This window comes from Neophocaena asiaeorientalis, unplaced genomic scaffold (assembly GCF_003031525.2).
Source record: "Neophocaena asiaeorientalis asiaeorientalis breed wild unplaced genomic scaffold, Neophocaena_asiaeorientalis_V1.1 scaffold401, whole genome shotgun sequence".
Taxonomy (NCBI): Eukaryota; Metazoa; Chordata; class Mammalia; order Artiodactyla; family Phocoenidae; genus Neophocaena; species Neophocaena asiaeorientalis.
In genome coordinates, this window is record NW_020174937.1 from 14,533 (window position 1) to 29,080 (window position 14,548).

The window sequence follows — 14,548 nt, forward strand, 5'->3', positions numbered from 1 at the left end:
CTGTGAGGGCAATGAACTGGCAATTTGCCCCTGGGTAGGATCATGCAGTGAAATGAATGCTTTAAAAGTTCCTAGGGGGCTTCCCTAGTGGCACAGTGGTTGAGAATCCACCTGTCAATGCAGGGGGCACGGGCTCAAGCCCTGGTCTGGGAAGATTCCACAAGCTGCAGAGCAACTAAGACCAGCGCCACAACTACTGAGCCTGTGCTCTAGAGCACATGAGCCACAACTACTGAGCTGGTGTGCCACAACCACTGAAGTCTGCGTGCCTAGAGCCCATGTTCCACAGCAAGAGAAGCCACTGCAATGAGAAGCCCACGCACTGCAACAAAATGTAGCCCCTGCTCTCCACAACTAGAGAAAGCTTGAGCACAGCAATGAAGACCCAACACAGTCAAAAATATATAAATTAAATAAATAAAATATTTAAAAAGGTTCCTAGGTACAATGTCACCTAGCAAATGTCAGTCAGGATCCAATAAGGGAAGCAGAATCACTATTAATGATGTGGAAGAAGGAATCCATTATTGGAATTTGCACTTATGTAGCTGTGGGATCTGGTAAGAAGTCTATGGAAGTCTTTTTGTCTGTGCCTTTGGTGGTGGGCCTGAAGCATGTGTCAGTCAGTGGGCTGATAGTAGGGAAGAAAAACAGGATGTGAACCAAAGAAAAGGACAAACTGGAATCCATATCTCTCTCCCACCATCTCCAACCATGATGAAACAGTGATCTGCAGAAAATGCTGGTGCTCTTTGCTACTCTGCTGCACACATGCATGGCTTGGGACATGGAGGAACTAAAGGAGGGGATCTGGTGCAGCTGGAGGAGCTGCATAGCTTACTATGAACCCACACCAACAAGGCGAGAAAGATTAGGGACCATGTGCACAGTGGTACAGAGTGACCTACTCTGAACTTGCTGCTTCATTTCCAAATTCCAAATCTTATGCAAATTTCTCTTGTGGCCAATCCTAACCCAGAGCCATACAGGAAAGGAATTTGGGGAAATTAAATTCTAGCTTAGTTAGTTGACACAGTACAAAACCACTGAGGGACTGTGTGATTGAAGACTTCAATTTGTCACACATCTACGTGGCCAAATCACCCTTCTCTACCCAGAATGCCTCCCCTCCCTTTGCCTTTTGCTAACAGACCCTGCACCACTATCGACTGGGTGAATTTAAACAGTCACTGACTTCATGGACCTTATAAACAAGTCTAGACAGCTCTGAGAATCCAAATATTAAATCTATACTTATTTTTGAAACAGGTTTATCAACAGTGAAGTCATTTTAAGCACATGGGGGTGCACAGGGCTGTTAAGTGCATTGCTGGTCACTGATGCTGTCTGTGTTTTGGGAGATCTCTCACTGTATTCTTTACAAAAGCCACTGAAAAAGCAACCTCAGACTACGGCCAACTATTTGTTCAAAGGGTTGTAATATCCCAGATGATATTTTCCTCCTGCACAATTCTGGTTTGGAATTGTGTAATGGAATCTGTAATAAAATCTCTATGTAGAAAAAGTTTCTCTGATTCTAATCAGAAGTTCTTACAAGACACTGAATGGTTTTAAGTAATGAGAATGAGGTGGTCGATTTGTTTTTTGAGACATGTGTAAGGGAACACTGAAGAAAGGAGCTAGACCAGGTGCAGGTGGATGGGTTAGGCTGAGAGCTGGTGGTAGTTTGGATGAGGAAGGTGATGGTGAAAATGGAGAGAGGAAGGTAGAGTCCAGAGATACTCGAGAAATAAAAATCCATAAGATCTGGTAATGAATTAGATATGTGGTGAGAGAAGAAAGAGCTTCCAAGAATGACTTAAAGGTTCCTGGCTCTTGTGAATAAAGAGATGACCATGCTGGTCACTGGGATACTGAACACGGGAGTTTTGTGAGGAAGATCATGAAGTCATCCATGGACACATGGAGATACATCCATGGACACATTGGAGGAGCTTCTGAGACATCCAAATGGACATGTCTGTTGAGCAGTCATATATTCCAGGCCTAGAGCTCAGAGGAAAATCTTGGCTGAAGATACAAATTCAGGAGTCAAGCATATATAAATAGTTATTAAAGCAATGGAAATCAAGGAATTTACTAAAATAGAATATAAAGTGATTATAAATGTGGTGAACATTTTGGCCACCTTTTCATTTTGAGGGAAATTATACCCATGTGGAAACCCATGGGATTAGGTAGTCCATATACCCACCCCTGGAAGGTTAGAGAGCAGGCATGAAACCTAAGCTCAGCCATCTGATACTTCAGGGCTTTAATTTTTTATAGCTTGACACAAAGATGTGGGGAAAGTTGAGAAATCATTTTTAGTGGTAACAGTGGCAGAAATCCAAGAGTTGAGTGGGCAAGCTTTGCTGGTGACAATGTCCCAACCATCATGTTCCTGTGGTGGGACCTTGGACATGCTCTCAGCTACCTGCCTTCTATTGGATCCTCCACATTTTTGAAGCTGGTTATTTAAGCTTCCTATTGAATCTGTGAGTTGAGTGATACCTGTTAAACGATTTTACTGCTTAAGTTAGAGTTGGGTTCCATTGTTTTCAAATAAGAATCCTATTCATATATTACATATTATACACAGGTAAAGTATATATTCTGTAGTACAAATTAACTCATTATATATTAATAATACATTTATACAGCTGTGTCTCAAACAGACCAGTGTTTTTAAAACTGTAGTTCCTGACCCAATTAGTGGATTATGGGAGCAATTTAGTAGGTCAAAATCAACAATTTGTAATGAAATAGAATGACATTTCATAGAAAATAAAAGGAAAATAATAGAAAAATCAGAGTAAATATTGTTTTTGGAAACTTGTCTTGGTTACATGTATTGAACTATGCACTCATTGTGATGTAAAATGTATTAACATGCGCCACAGAAACTCTGCCTCCTCTTAGGATATAGAAAGCTGCCAGAAAGTGGCACTCCCACTTTAACAATGAGAAAAAACTGGATAACATGCGAAATCCTATCACTGAGCCTATCAGAGAGGTGAGGTTGCAAGGCAACCATGTGAAATGAATTACAAAGGGCAAAAAGCCCTTCTAAAGTTCATGGGACCCATGAACTGATTCACCTTGGGCAGAGGATGAAAGGAAGAGAAGGTCATTCAATCTTAGAGTACAAGCAAAACCAAGAAAGGGACATCTTATGCCACAGTGGAATGTAAGTGGAAGCATTTAAATATTCTTACCTATTATTGGAAACCATGTGAGGAGGCCACATTTCAACCAGAATAATATTATTGACAGCTTATTCAAAAAACATTCATAAACATTCAGAGACTACATGTGTTCCTTTTTATAGAACAGATGTTTTCCTGAAAAGCTGTGTATATTAAAAAAAATAAATTAGTGATAAAGTCAATTTCCCCTCATTGTCAGCACCTAGCAATGTTTTATCTTAATTTCTCACTAATCTTCAGTTGACCCTTAAAGTTTATCTGGTCCCCTCCTCTCCAAAATTAATTAACCATGAAAGCATGAGGGATTCTTTGATTGCAGGAATTTTTTTCTGTAAAGTGAAAATGTTTTTAAAGTTTGTTAACTTATATTTAAATTATATATATATATATATGTATTTAAAATCTCTTAATTTGTATTCTTAAAATGGAGAACACTGACTCTCACATTAGAAAAAACTATAAGCAGAATATTGTTGGTTAGTAACGTATTTATTCTAAATATAAATATTTATACTCTACCAGGGTTGTTCAAAAAGTAATTTCACAGGACTTTTTATGATATTGATCTTATTACAATGCAAAATTGTTATTACAAGGATATAAACAGTATCTTCTTCTCACTTTTCTACATAAATTCCTAGTAGAGTGTCATGGCTAATTGTATGTCACCTTGAGTGGGTCACAGGGGCCAGATTAAACACTGTTTCTGGTGTGTCTGTGAGGGTGTTTCCAGATGAGATTAGCATTTGAATTGGTGGAGCTGGTAAAGCAGATTATCCTCCCCAATGTGGGTGGGCACCATGCCATCAATTAAGGGCCTGAATGGAACAAAAGGCAGAGGAAGGAGGAATTTGTCCTTTTTTCCCTGCCTCACTGAAGAGCTGGGGCATCTCATCTTCTCCTGCCCCTGGACTGGGATTTACATCACCCTCTCCCTTGCTTTTCAGGCCTCTGGACTGAGAATGAATTACACCACCAGCTCCCCTGGGTCTCCAACTTTCAGATGGCATCATGAACCTCTCACCCTTCATAATCACGTGAACCAATTCCTCATAATAAACCTCTATTTGTCTCTATATAGATAGAGATAGACATATAGATATAGCCTATATAACTATATAGTCTATATACAGAGAACCCTAATACACAGAGTAAAATATTTTGATTAATTAATTTATTTATTTTTGGCTGTGTTTTGTCTTCGTTGCTGCACGTGGGCTTTCTCTAGTTGCAGCAAGTAGGCTACTCTGTTCCGGCGTGCAGGCTTCTCATTGCAGTGGTTTATATTGTGGCGGAGCATGGGCTATAGCATAGGCACATAGGCTTCAGTAGTTGTGGCATGTGGGCTCAGTAGTTGTGGCTTGCAGGCTCTAGAGCGCAGGCTCAGTAGTCGTAGCACACGGACTTAGTTGCTCTGCGACACGTGGGATCTTCCCGGACCAGGGCTTGAACCCATGTCCCCTGCACTGGCAGGTGGATTGTTTCTTTCTTTTTTTTTTTTAAATGGGAGTATAATTGCTTTGCAATGGTGTGTTACTTTCAGCTTTATAACAAAGGGAATCAGTTATACATATGCATATGTTCCTATATCTCTTACCTCTTGCGTCTCCCTCCCTCCCACCCTCCCTATCCCACCCCTCCAGGAGGTCACAAAGCACCGAGCTGATCTCCATGTGCTATGCGGCTGCTTCCCACTAGCTATCTACCTTATGGTTGGTAGTGTATATATGTCCATGCCTCTCTCTCGCTTTGTCACAGCTTACCATCCACCTTCCCATATCCTCAAGTCCATTCTCTAATAGGTCTGTGTCTTTATTCCTGTCTTACCCCTAGGTTCTTCATGACATTTTCTTTCTTAAATTCCATATCTATGTGTTAGCATACGGTAACTGTCTTTATCTGACACACTCTAGGTCTGTCCACCTCATTACAAATAGCTCAATTTCGTTTCTTTTTCTGGCTGAGTAATATTCCATTGTATATATGTGCCACATCATCTTTATCCATTCATCCAATGATGGACACTTAGGTTGCTTCCATGTCATGGCTATTGTAAAGAAAGCTGCAATGAACATTTTGCTACATGACTCTTTTTGAATTATGGTTTTCTCAGGGTATATGCCCAGTAGTGGGATTGCTGGGTAATATGGTAGTTCTACTTGTAGTTTTTTAAGGAACATCCATACTGTTCTCCGTAGTGGCTGTATCAATTTACATTCCCACCAACAGTGCAAGAGTGTTCCCTTTTCTCCACAATCTCTCCAGCATTTATTCTTTCCAGATTTCTTGATGGCCATTCTGACTGGTGTGAGATGATATCTCATTGTAGTTTTGATTTGCATTTCTCTAATGATTAATGAGGGTTTGTCATATATGATCTTTATTATGTTGAGGAAAGTTCCCTCTATGCCTACTTTCTGCAGTTTTTTTTATCATAAACCAGTGTTGAATTCTGTCAAAAGATTTCTCTGCATCTATTGAGATGATCATATGGTTTTACTCCTTCAGTTTGTTAATATGTTGTATCACATTGATTGATTTACGTAATGGAAGAATCCTTGCATTCCTGGAACAAACCCTACTTGGTTATGGTGTATGATTCATTTAATGTGCTTTTGGATTCTGTTAGCTAGTATTTTGTTGAGGATTTTTGCATCTATGTTCATCAGTGATATTGGCCTGTAGTTTTCTTTCCTTGTGACATCTTTGTCTGATTTTGGTATCAGGGTGGTGGAGGTCTTGTAGAATGAGTTTGGGAGTGTTCCTCCCTATGCTATATTTTGGAAGAGTTTGACAAGGATAGGTGTTAGCTCTTCTCTAAATCTTTGATAGAATTCACCTGTGAAGCCATCTGGTCCTGGGCTTTTGTTTTTGGAAGAATTTTAATCACAGTTTCAATTTCAGTGCTTGTGATTTGTCCGTTCATATTTTCTATTTCTTCCTGATACTGTCTTGGCAGGTTGTGCATTTCTAAGAATTTGCCCATTTCTTCCAGGTTGTCCATTTTTTTGGCATAGAGTTGCTTGTAGTGATCTCTCATGACCTTTTTTATTTCTGCAGTGTTAGTTGTTACTTCTCCGTTTTCATTTCTAATTATATTGATTTGAGTCTTTTCCCTTTTTTTCTTGATGAGTCTGGCTAATGGTTTATCAATTTTGTTTATCTTCTCAAAGAACCAGCTTCTAGTTTTATTATTCTTTCCTATTGTTTCCTTCATTCCTTTTTCATTTATTTCTGATCTGATTTTTATGATTTCTTTCCTTCTGCTAACTTTGGGGTGTTTTGTCCTTCTTTCTCTAATTGCTTTAGGTGCAAGGTTAGGTTGTTTATTCGAGATGTTTCCAATTTCTTAAGTTAGGATTGTATTGCTATAAACTTCCCTCATAGAACTGCTTTTGCTGCATCCCACAGATTTTGGGTCGTCTTGTCTCCATTGTCATTTGTTTCTAGGTATTTTTTTATTTCCTCATTGATTTCTTCAGTGATCACTTCGTTATTAAGTAGTGTATTGTTTAGCCTTCATGTGTTTTTATTTTTTACAGATCTTTTCCTGTAATTGATATCTAGTCTCATAGCGTTGTGGTCGGAAAAGGTACTTGATCCTATTTCAATTTTCTTAAATTTAACAAGGTTTGATTTGTGACCCAAGATATGATCTATCCTGGAGAATGTTCCATGAGCACTTGAGAAGAATGTGTATTCTGTTGTTTTTGGATGGAATGTCCTATAAATATCAATTAAGTCAGTCTTGTTTAATGTATCATTTAAAGCTTGTGTTTCCTTATGTATTTTCAATTTGTATGATCTGTCCATTGGTGAAAGTGGGGTGTTAAAGTCCCCTACTACGGTTGTGTTACTGTCGATATCTCCTTTTATAGCTGTTAGTATTTGCCTTATGTATTGAGGTGCTCCTATGTTTGGTGCATAAATATTTACAATTGTTATATCTTCTTCTTGGGTCAATCCCTTGATCATTATGTAGTGTCCTTCTTTGTTTCTTCTAATAGTCTTTATTTTGAAGTCTATATTTTCTGATATGAGAATTGCTACTCCAGCTTTCTTTTGATTTCCATTTGCATGAAATGTCTTTTTCCATCCCCTTACTTTCTGTCTGTATGTGTCTCTAGGTCTGAAGTGGGTGTCTTGTAGACAGCAAATATAGGGGTCTTGTGTTTGTGTCCATTCAGCCAATCTGTGTCTTTTGGTGGAAGCATTTAGTCTTTTTATTTTAAAGGTAATTATTGATATGGATGTTCCTAGTCCCATTTTCTCAATTATTTGGGTTCATTATTGTAAGTCTTTTCCTTCTTTTGTGTTTCTTGCCTAGAAAAGTTCCTTTAGCAGTTGTTGTAAAGCTGGTTTGTTGGTGCCGAACTCTCTCAGCTTTTGCTTGTCTTTAAAGATTTTAATTTCTCCATCCAATCTGAATGAGATCCTTGCTGGGTAGAGTAATCTTGGTTGCAGGTTTTTCTCCTTCATCACTTTAAATATGTCCTGCCAGTCCCGACTGGCTTGCAGAGTTTCTGCTGAAAGATCAGCCTTATTAACGTTATAGGGATTCCCCTGTGTGTTATTTGTTGTTTTTCCCTTGCTGCTTTTAATATGTTTTCTTCATATTTAATTTTTGGCAGTGTGATTAATATGTGTCTTGGCATGTTTCTCCTTGGATTTATACTGTATGGGACTCTCTGTGCTTCCTGGACTTCATTAACTGTTTCCTTTCTCATATTAGGGAAGTTTTCAACTATAATCTCTGCAAATATTTTCTCAGGCCCTTTCTTTTTATCTTCTTCTTCTGGAACCCCTATAATTCGAATGTTGATGCGTTTAATGTTGTCCCAGAGGTCTCTGAGACTGTCCTCAGTTCTTTTCATTCATTTTTCTTTATTCTGCTCTGCAATAGTTATTTCCACTATTTTATCTTGCAGGTCACTTCTCCATTCTTCTGCCTCAGTTATTCTGCTATTGATCCCATCTAGAGTATTTTTAATTTCATTTATTGTGTTGTTCATTGCTGTTTGTTTCATCTTTAGTTCTTCTAGGTCCTTGTTAAATGTTTCTTGCATTTTGTTTATTCTATTTACAAGATTTTGGATCATCTTTAGTACATTATTCTGAATTCTTTTTCAAGTAGACTGCCTATTTCCTCTTCGTTTGTTGGGTCTGGTGGGTTTTTATCTTGCTCCTTCATCTGCGGTGTGTTTTTCTGTCTTCTCATTTTGCTTATCTTACTGTGTTTGGAGTCTCCTTTTTGCAGGCTGCAGGTTCATAGTTCCCATTGTTTTCAGTGTCTGTCCCCAGTCGCTAAAGTTGGTTCAGTGTGTTGTGTAGGCTTCCTGGTGGAGGGGACTAGTGCCAGTGTTCCGGTGGATGAGGCTGGATCTTGTCTTTCTGGTGGGCATCCACGTCTGGTGGTGTGTTTTGGGGGTGTCTGTGGACTTATTATAATTTTAGGCAGCCTCTCTGGTAATGGGTAGGGTTGTGTTCCTGTCTTGCTAATTGTTTGACATAGGATATCCAGCACTGTAGCTTGCTGGTCGTTGAGTGAAGCTGGGTGCTGGTGTTGAGATGGAGATCTCTGGGAGATTACCATTTGATATTATGTGGAGCCTGGAGGTCTCTTGTGGACCAGTGTCCTGAAGTTGGCTCTCCCACCTCAGAGGCACATCACTGACTCCTGGCTGCCGCACTAAGAGCCTTTCATGCATACGGCTCAGAATAAAAGGGAGAAAAAGTAGAAAGAAAGAATTAGTTGAAGTAGAAAGAAAGAAAGAAAGAAAGGAGGGAGGGAGGGAGGGAGGAAGGAAGGAAGGATGGAGGGAAGGAAGGGAAAAAAAAAGAAAGAAGATAAAGTAAATTAAAACAAAGTAAGATAAAATATAATAAATTATTAAAATAAAAAACTAATTATTAAGAAAATATTAAAAATAAACAAACAAACAAAAACGGATGGATAGAACCCTAGAACAAATGTTGGAAGCAAAGGTATACAGACAAAATCTCACCCAGAAGCATACACATACACACTCACAAAAAGAGGAAAAGGGGAAAAAAATCATAAATCTTGCTCTCAAAGTCCACCTCCTCAATTTGGGATGATTCACTGTCTAAAGGAAGGAAGGAAGGAAAGAAAAAAAGAAGATAAAATAAAATAAAGTTATTAAAATAAAAAATAATTATTTAAAAAAAACGGAAGAATAGAACCCAAAACAAATGGTGGAAGCAAAGCTATACAGACAAAATCTCACACAGGAGCATACACATACACACTCACAAAAAGAGGAAAAGGGGAAAAAAATCATAAATCTTGCTCTCAAAGTCCACCTCCTCAATTTGGGATGATTCGTTGTCTATTCATGTATTCCACAGATGCAGGGTACATCAAGTTGATTGTGGAGCTTTAATCCGCTGCTTCTGAGGCTGCTGGGAGAGATTTCCCTTTTTCTTCTTTGTTTTCACAGCTCCCAGGGGCTCAGCTTTGGATTTGGCCCCGCCTCTGCGTGTAGGTCGCCGGAGGGTGTCTGCTCTTTGCTCAGACAGGACGGTGTTAAAGGAGCCGCTGATTCGGGGGCTCTGGCTCACCCTGGCCAGCAGGAGGGAGGGGCAAGGAGTGCGGGCGTGCCTGCTGCGACAGAGGCCGGCATGACGTTGCACCAGCCTGAGGCCCACCGTGCATTCTCCCGGGGAAGTTGTCCCTGGATCCTGGGACCGTGGCAGTGGCGGGCTGCACAGGCTCCCAGGAAGGGGTGTGTGGATAGTGACCTGCACTCGCACACAGGCCTCTTGGTGGTGGCAGCAGTAGCCTTAGCATCTCATGCCCGTCTCTGTGGTCCGTGCTTTTAGCCATGGCTCACGCTCGACTCTGGAGCTCCTTTAAGCAGTGCTATTAATCCCCTCTCCTCGAGCACCAGGAAACAAAGAGGGGAGAAGAAGTCTCTTGCCTCTTCGGCAGCTCCAGACTTTTCCCCGGACTCCCTCCTGGCTAGCCGTGGCCCACTAACCCCCTGCAGGCTGTGCTCACGCCGCCAACCCCAGTCCTCTCTCTGCGCTCCGACCGAAGCCTGAGCCTCAACTCCTAGCCCTGCCCACCCCGGCGGGTGAGCAGACAAGCCTCTCGGGCTGGTGAGTGCCGGTCGGCCCTGATCCTCTGTGCGGGAATCTCTCCACTTTGCCCTCCGCACCTCTGTTGCCGTGCTCTCCTCCGTGGCTCCGAAGCTTTCCCCCTCCACCACCCACAGTCTCCGCACGCGAAGGGGCTTCCTAGTGTGTGGAAACCTTTCCTCCTTCACAGCTCCCTCCCACTGGTGCAGGTCCCGTCCCTATCCTTTTGTCTCTGTTTTTTTCTTTTGCCCTACCCAGGTACGTCGGAAGTTTATTGCCTTTTGGGAGGTCTGAGGTCTTCTGCCAGCCTTCAGTAGGTGTTCTGTAGGAGTTGTTCCACGTGTAGAGATGTATTTCTTGTGTATCTGTGGGGAGGAAGGTGATCTCTGTTTCTTACTCTTCCACCATCTTGGCAGGTGGATTCTTAACCACTGCACCATAGGGAAGTCCCAAATAAAGTACTTATTATGATATAATGGTATTGATTATGATAAATAATCAATTAAACAAGTTTAATTGTTGGTGAAGTAAAATGTAGGGTTTTTAGTTTCCCATTGTCTGGTCATGTACTTTTGCAACATCAGTGGTCTCCATTATTTCTCCCCAAAATGGGATTTTCTTTCTTTTTTTCTTTTTTTATTAGAGTATAGTTGTTTTACAATGTTGTGTTAGTTTCTGCTTTATAGCAAAGTGAGTCAGTTATACATACACATAATTGTGTAATTTGAGGGTTGCTCAGTCTGATTTTTCAGTGGTTTCTCCTTGACGTTAGGATTAAGTCTCAATTTCACAATGTTATACAAGACCTCCCACCATCTGACCCAGCCTCTGTCTCAGTCCCAATAGTCTGTTCAGGCTGATCTATGTAATTTATATTCTGATGTACTAAGCTTCTTTTGGTACCTTGAAGAAGCCATGCTCTCTTCCTGCTATGTTTTCTCATCCAAGTCTAGGAAAAGAGGGCTGTATTGCCATGTAATTCAGGAAAATATGTTTACCATCATTCCCCTTTACTATTTCACAATTCAATGTAAGCAAATTAAAAACAATACGAAATCTTTGGTTTAATATTGTCTAAGCACAAGTTTCCCAAACTTATTTTACCACATGCTTTTTTAATAAAAAACAAAATTACTCTACCCCACAGAACTGGAGTTCCACGGTACTTACCATGGGGAAAGGTGATCAAGATAGTGTATCCTTGATGGTTTCACAAAATCTCTGGCAGCCATGGACTTCTTTCCTTTATGCAGGAGACTCTGGTGAGTAAGAGCTCTGGCTCTTAAGGACTTCCTGTCTTTTATCACTTCCACTCTTTCCTTGGATGTCCCTACACCTCCAACACTGAAATGGAATTCCACATATGTCAACCAGATGAGTATATTTATTCTCAGGTGGTGATTCTCCAGACATATTACAGGCAGAATTGATAGATGTAGTGACAAATTGGATATGGGGGTTGCTATAGATTATTAATGTCCCCCCAAAATTAATATGTTGAAACATAATCCCCTATGTGATAATATTTGGAGGTGGGACATTAGGAAAGTGATTAGGTCATGAGGGTAGAACACTCATGAATGGGATTAGTGTTCTTATAAAAGACCCCAGAGTGTTCCCTTGCCCCTTCCATCCACCAGTGAAATGATGGTCGTTTTGAAACAGGAAGCAGGCTCTAACTAGACATCAATCTGCCAGTGCCTTAATCTTGGACTTCCCAGCAACCAGAATTGTCAGAAATAAATTTCTGCTGCTTATAAGCCATCCAGTCTATGGTATTTTATTGTAGAACCTCAGACAGACTAAGACAGGTATGGAGAAGATGAAATCAAAGATGATTTTGGTGGTGAGTCCATTAAAAGGGAAAGAAAATGGTAAGAGGAGTAGGATAAATTATTGTGTGCCCACCTTGCCAGGCCCTGTTTTAAGCTCTGGAGATAGAGCAATGAACAGAGATCATTTTTGTTTATTTTTACCTGTCGGGATTGCAGTGCTATGAAATATCCAGTCAGAGCCACTTGAAAAATTCACAATGGCCTTCAGGCAGACAAAACCACATGAGCAAATAAACTGGAAGTTATTCTTGTAAATTTACTTCTTGGACAATCCTTACAACTTAACAGGTCTCTTAACCTACTGTTCAAAATACATGTGATTTCTGCTCTCAGGAACCTTTCAAGGCAGCACAAGTTTAAAGAACAGAAAGAGGGAGTGAGATGTGATTCCTCCTTAAGTCTTTTCAGCCACAACAACACAAGAGAAAGTTCACCAGCAGCATAAGCAACATTTGAATAAGATGTGCATATCATCAGCATTTGATATGCACTGAGAAACTTCTAGATACAAGACTCTGTGCTGGACACTTTATGTATGCCATCCCATTCTCCCAAAGATGCATTTTTTCAACCCTGTAAATAATTGAAAACATGCCATAGATGTATCTCTATTCTATCAGGAAGGTAAAGGAGTATTTTGCAAACACAAATAAAATTTCAACAAGAAGCTTACTAATTTTTTTCTGTGATCAGTTATCCTTATAATAGAGAGAAACAGAATGACAAACTAAAAACTAGTTGCAAACTATCAAGAGGTCTTACATTTCATAACAAAAATATATTAACAAGTATATTCATTCTTTTATATAAGAGTTCATTCCTAGATTGAATTTTTGGAAATCTATCTGTTACACCAAAACCAGAGAGAGAAAGTTAACCTGCAGTACATTTTATAAAGAAATGGCAGGAATGGCAACTCAAGGATCTTATCTCCTGTGAAAACAAGAAAGAAGGTCAGAGAGGAGCTTCAAGATGGCAGAAGAGTAAGAAGCAGAGATAACCTTCCTCTCCACAAATATATCAGAAATACCCCTACATGTGGAACAGCTCCTACAGAACACCTACTGAACGCTGGCAGAAGACCTCAAACCTCCCAAAAGGCAATAAACTCCCCATGTACCTGGGTAGGGCAAAAGAAAAAACAGAGACAAAAAATAGGGATGGGACATACACCAGTGGGAGGGAGCTGTGAAGGAGAAAAGGTTTCCACACACTAGGAAGCCCCTTCGTGGGTGGAGACTGCGGGTGGCGGAGTGGGGAAGCTTCAGAGCCATGGAGGAGAGCACAGCAACATGGGTGCAGAGGGCAAAGCGGAGAGATTCCCACACAGAGAATTGGTGCCGACCGGCACTCACCAGCCCGAGAGGCTTGTCTGCTCACCTGCCAGGATGGGCTCAGGCTGGGAGCTGAGGCTCGGGCTTCGGTCGGAGTGCAGGGAGAGGACTGGGGTTGGCTGTGTGAACACAGCCTGAAGGGGCTAGTGTGCCAGAGCTAGACGGGAGGGAGTCCGGGAAAAAGTCTGGAGCTGCCAAAGAGGCAAGAGACATTTTCATGCCTCTTTGTTTCCTGGTGCGTGAGGAGAGGGGATTAAAGGAGCCGCTTAAAGGACCTCCAGGGAAGGGTGCGAGCTGTGGCTGACAGCATGGACACCAGAGACGGGTATGGGACACTAAGGCTGCTGCTGCAGCCACCAAGAAACCTGTGTGCAAGCACAGGTCACTATCCACACCTCCCCTCCGGGGAGCCTGTGCAGCCCGCCACTGCCAGTGTCCCGGGATCCAGGGACAACTTCCCCGGGAGAACACACAGTGCGCCTCAGGCTGTTGCAATTTCACGCCAGCCTCTGCTGCCACATGTTCACCAAGCATCCATACCCATCCCTCCGCTGGGCCTGAGTGAGCCAGAGCCCCCGAATCAGCTGCTCCTTTAATTTAACCCCATCCTGTCTGAGTGAAGAACAAATGCCCTCAGGCGACTTACACACAGAGGCGGGGCCAAATCCAAAGCTGAACCCCGGGAGCTGTGCTAACAAAGAAGAGAAAGGGAAATTTCTCCCAGCAGCCACAGGAGTAGAGGATTAAATCTCCACAAAAAAATTGATGTACCCTGCATCTGTGGAATACCTGAATAGACAATGAATCATCCCAAATTGAGGAGGTGGACTTTGGGAGCAAAAAAATATATATATTTCTTCCTTTTTTCTGTTTCTGTGAGTGTGTATGTGTATGCTTCTGTGTGTAATTTTGTCTTTATAGCTTTACTTTTACCATTTGTCCTAAGGTTGTGTCGGCCCACTTTTGTTTTTGTTTTATTAGTTTTAAATTTTTTCCTAATAATTATATCACATTTTAATAATTTTATTTTTTATTGTACTTTATTTTATTTTATTTATTTATATTTTTT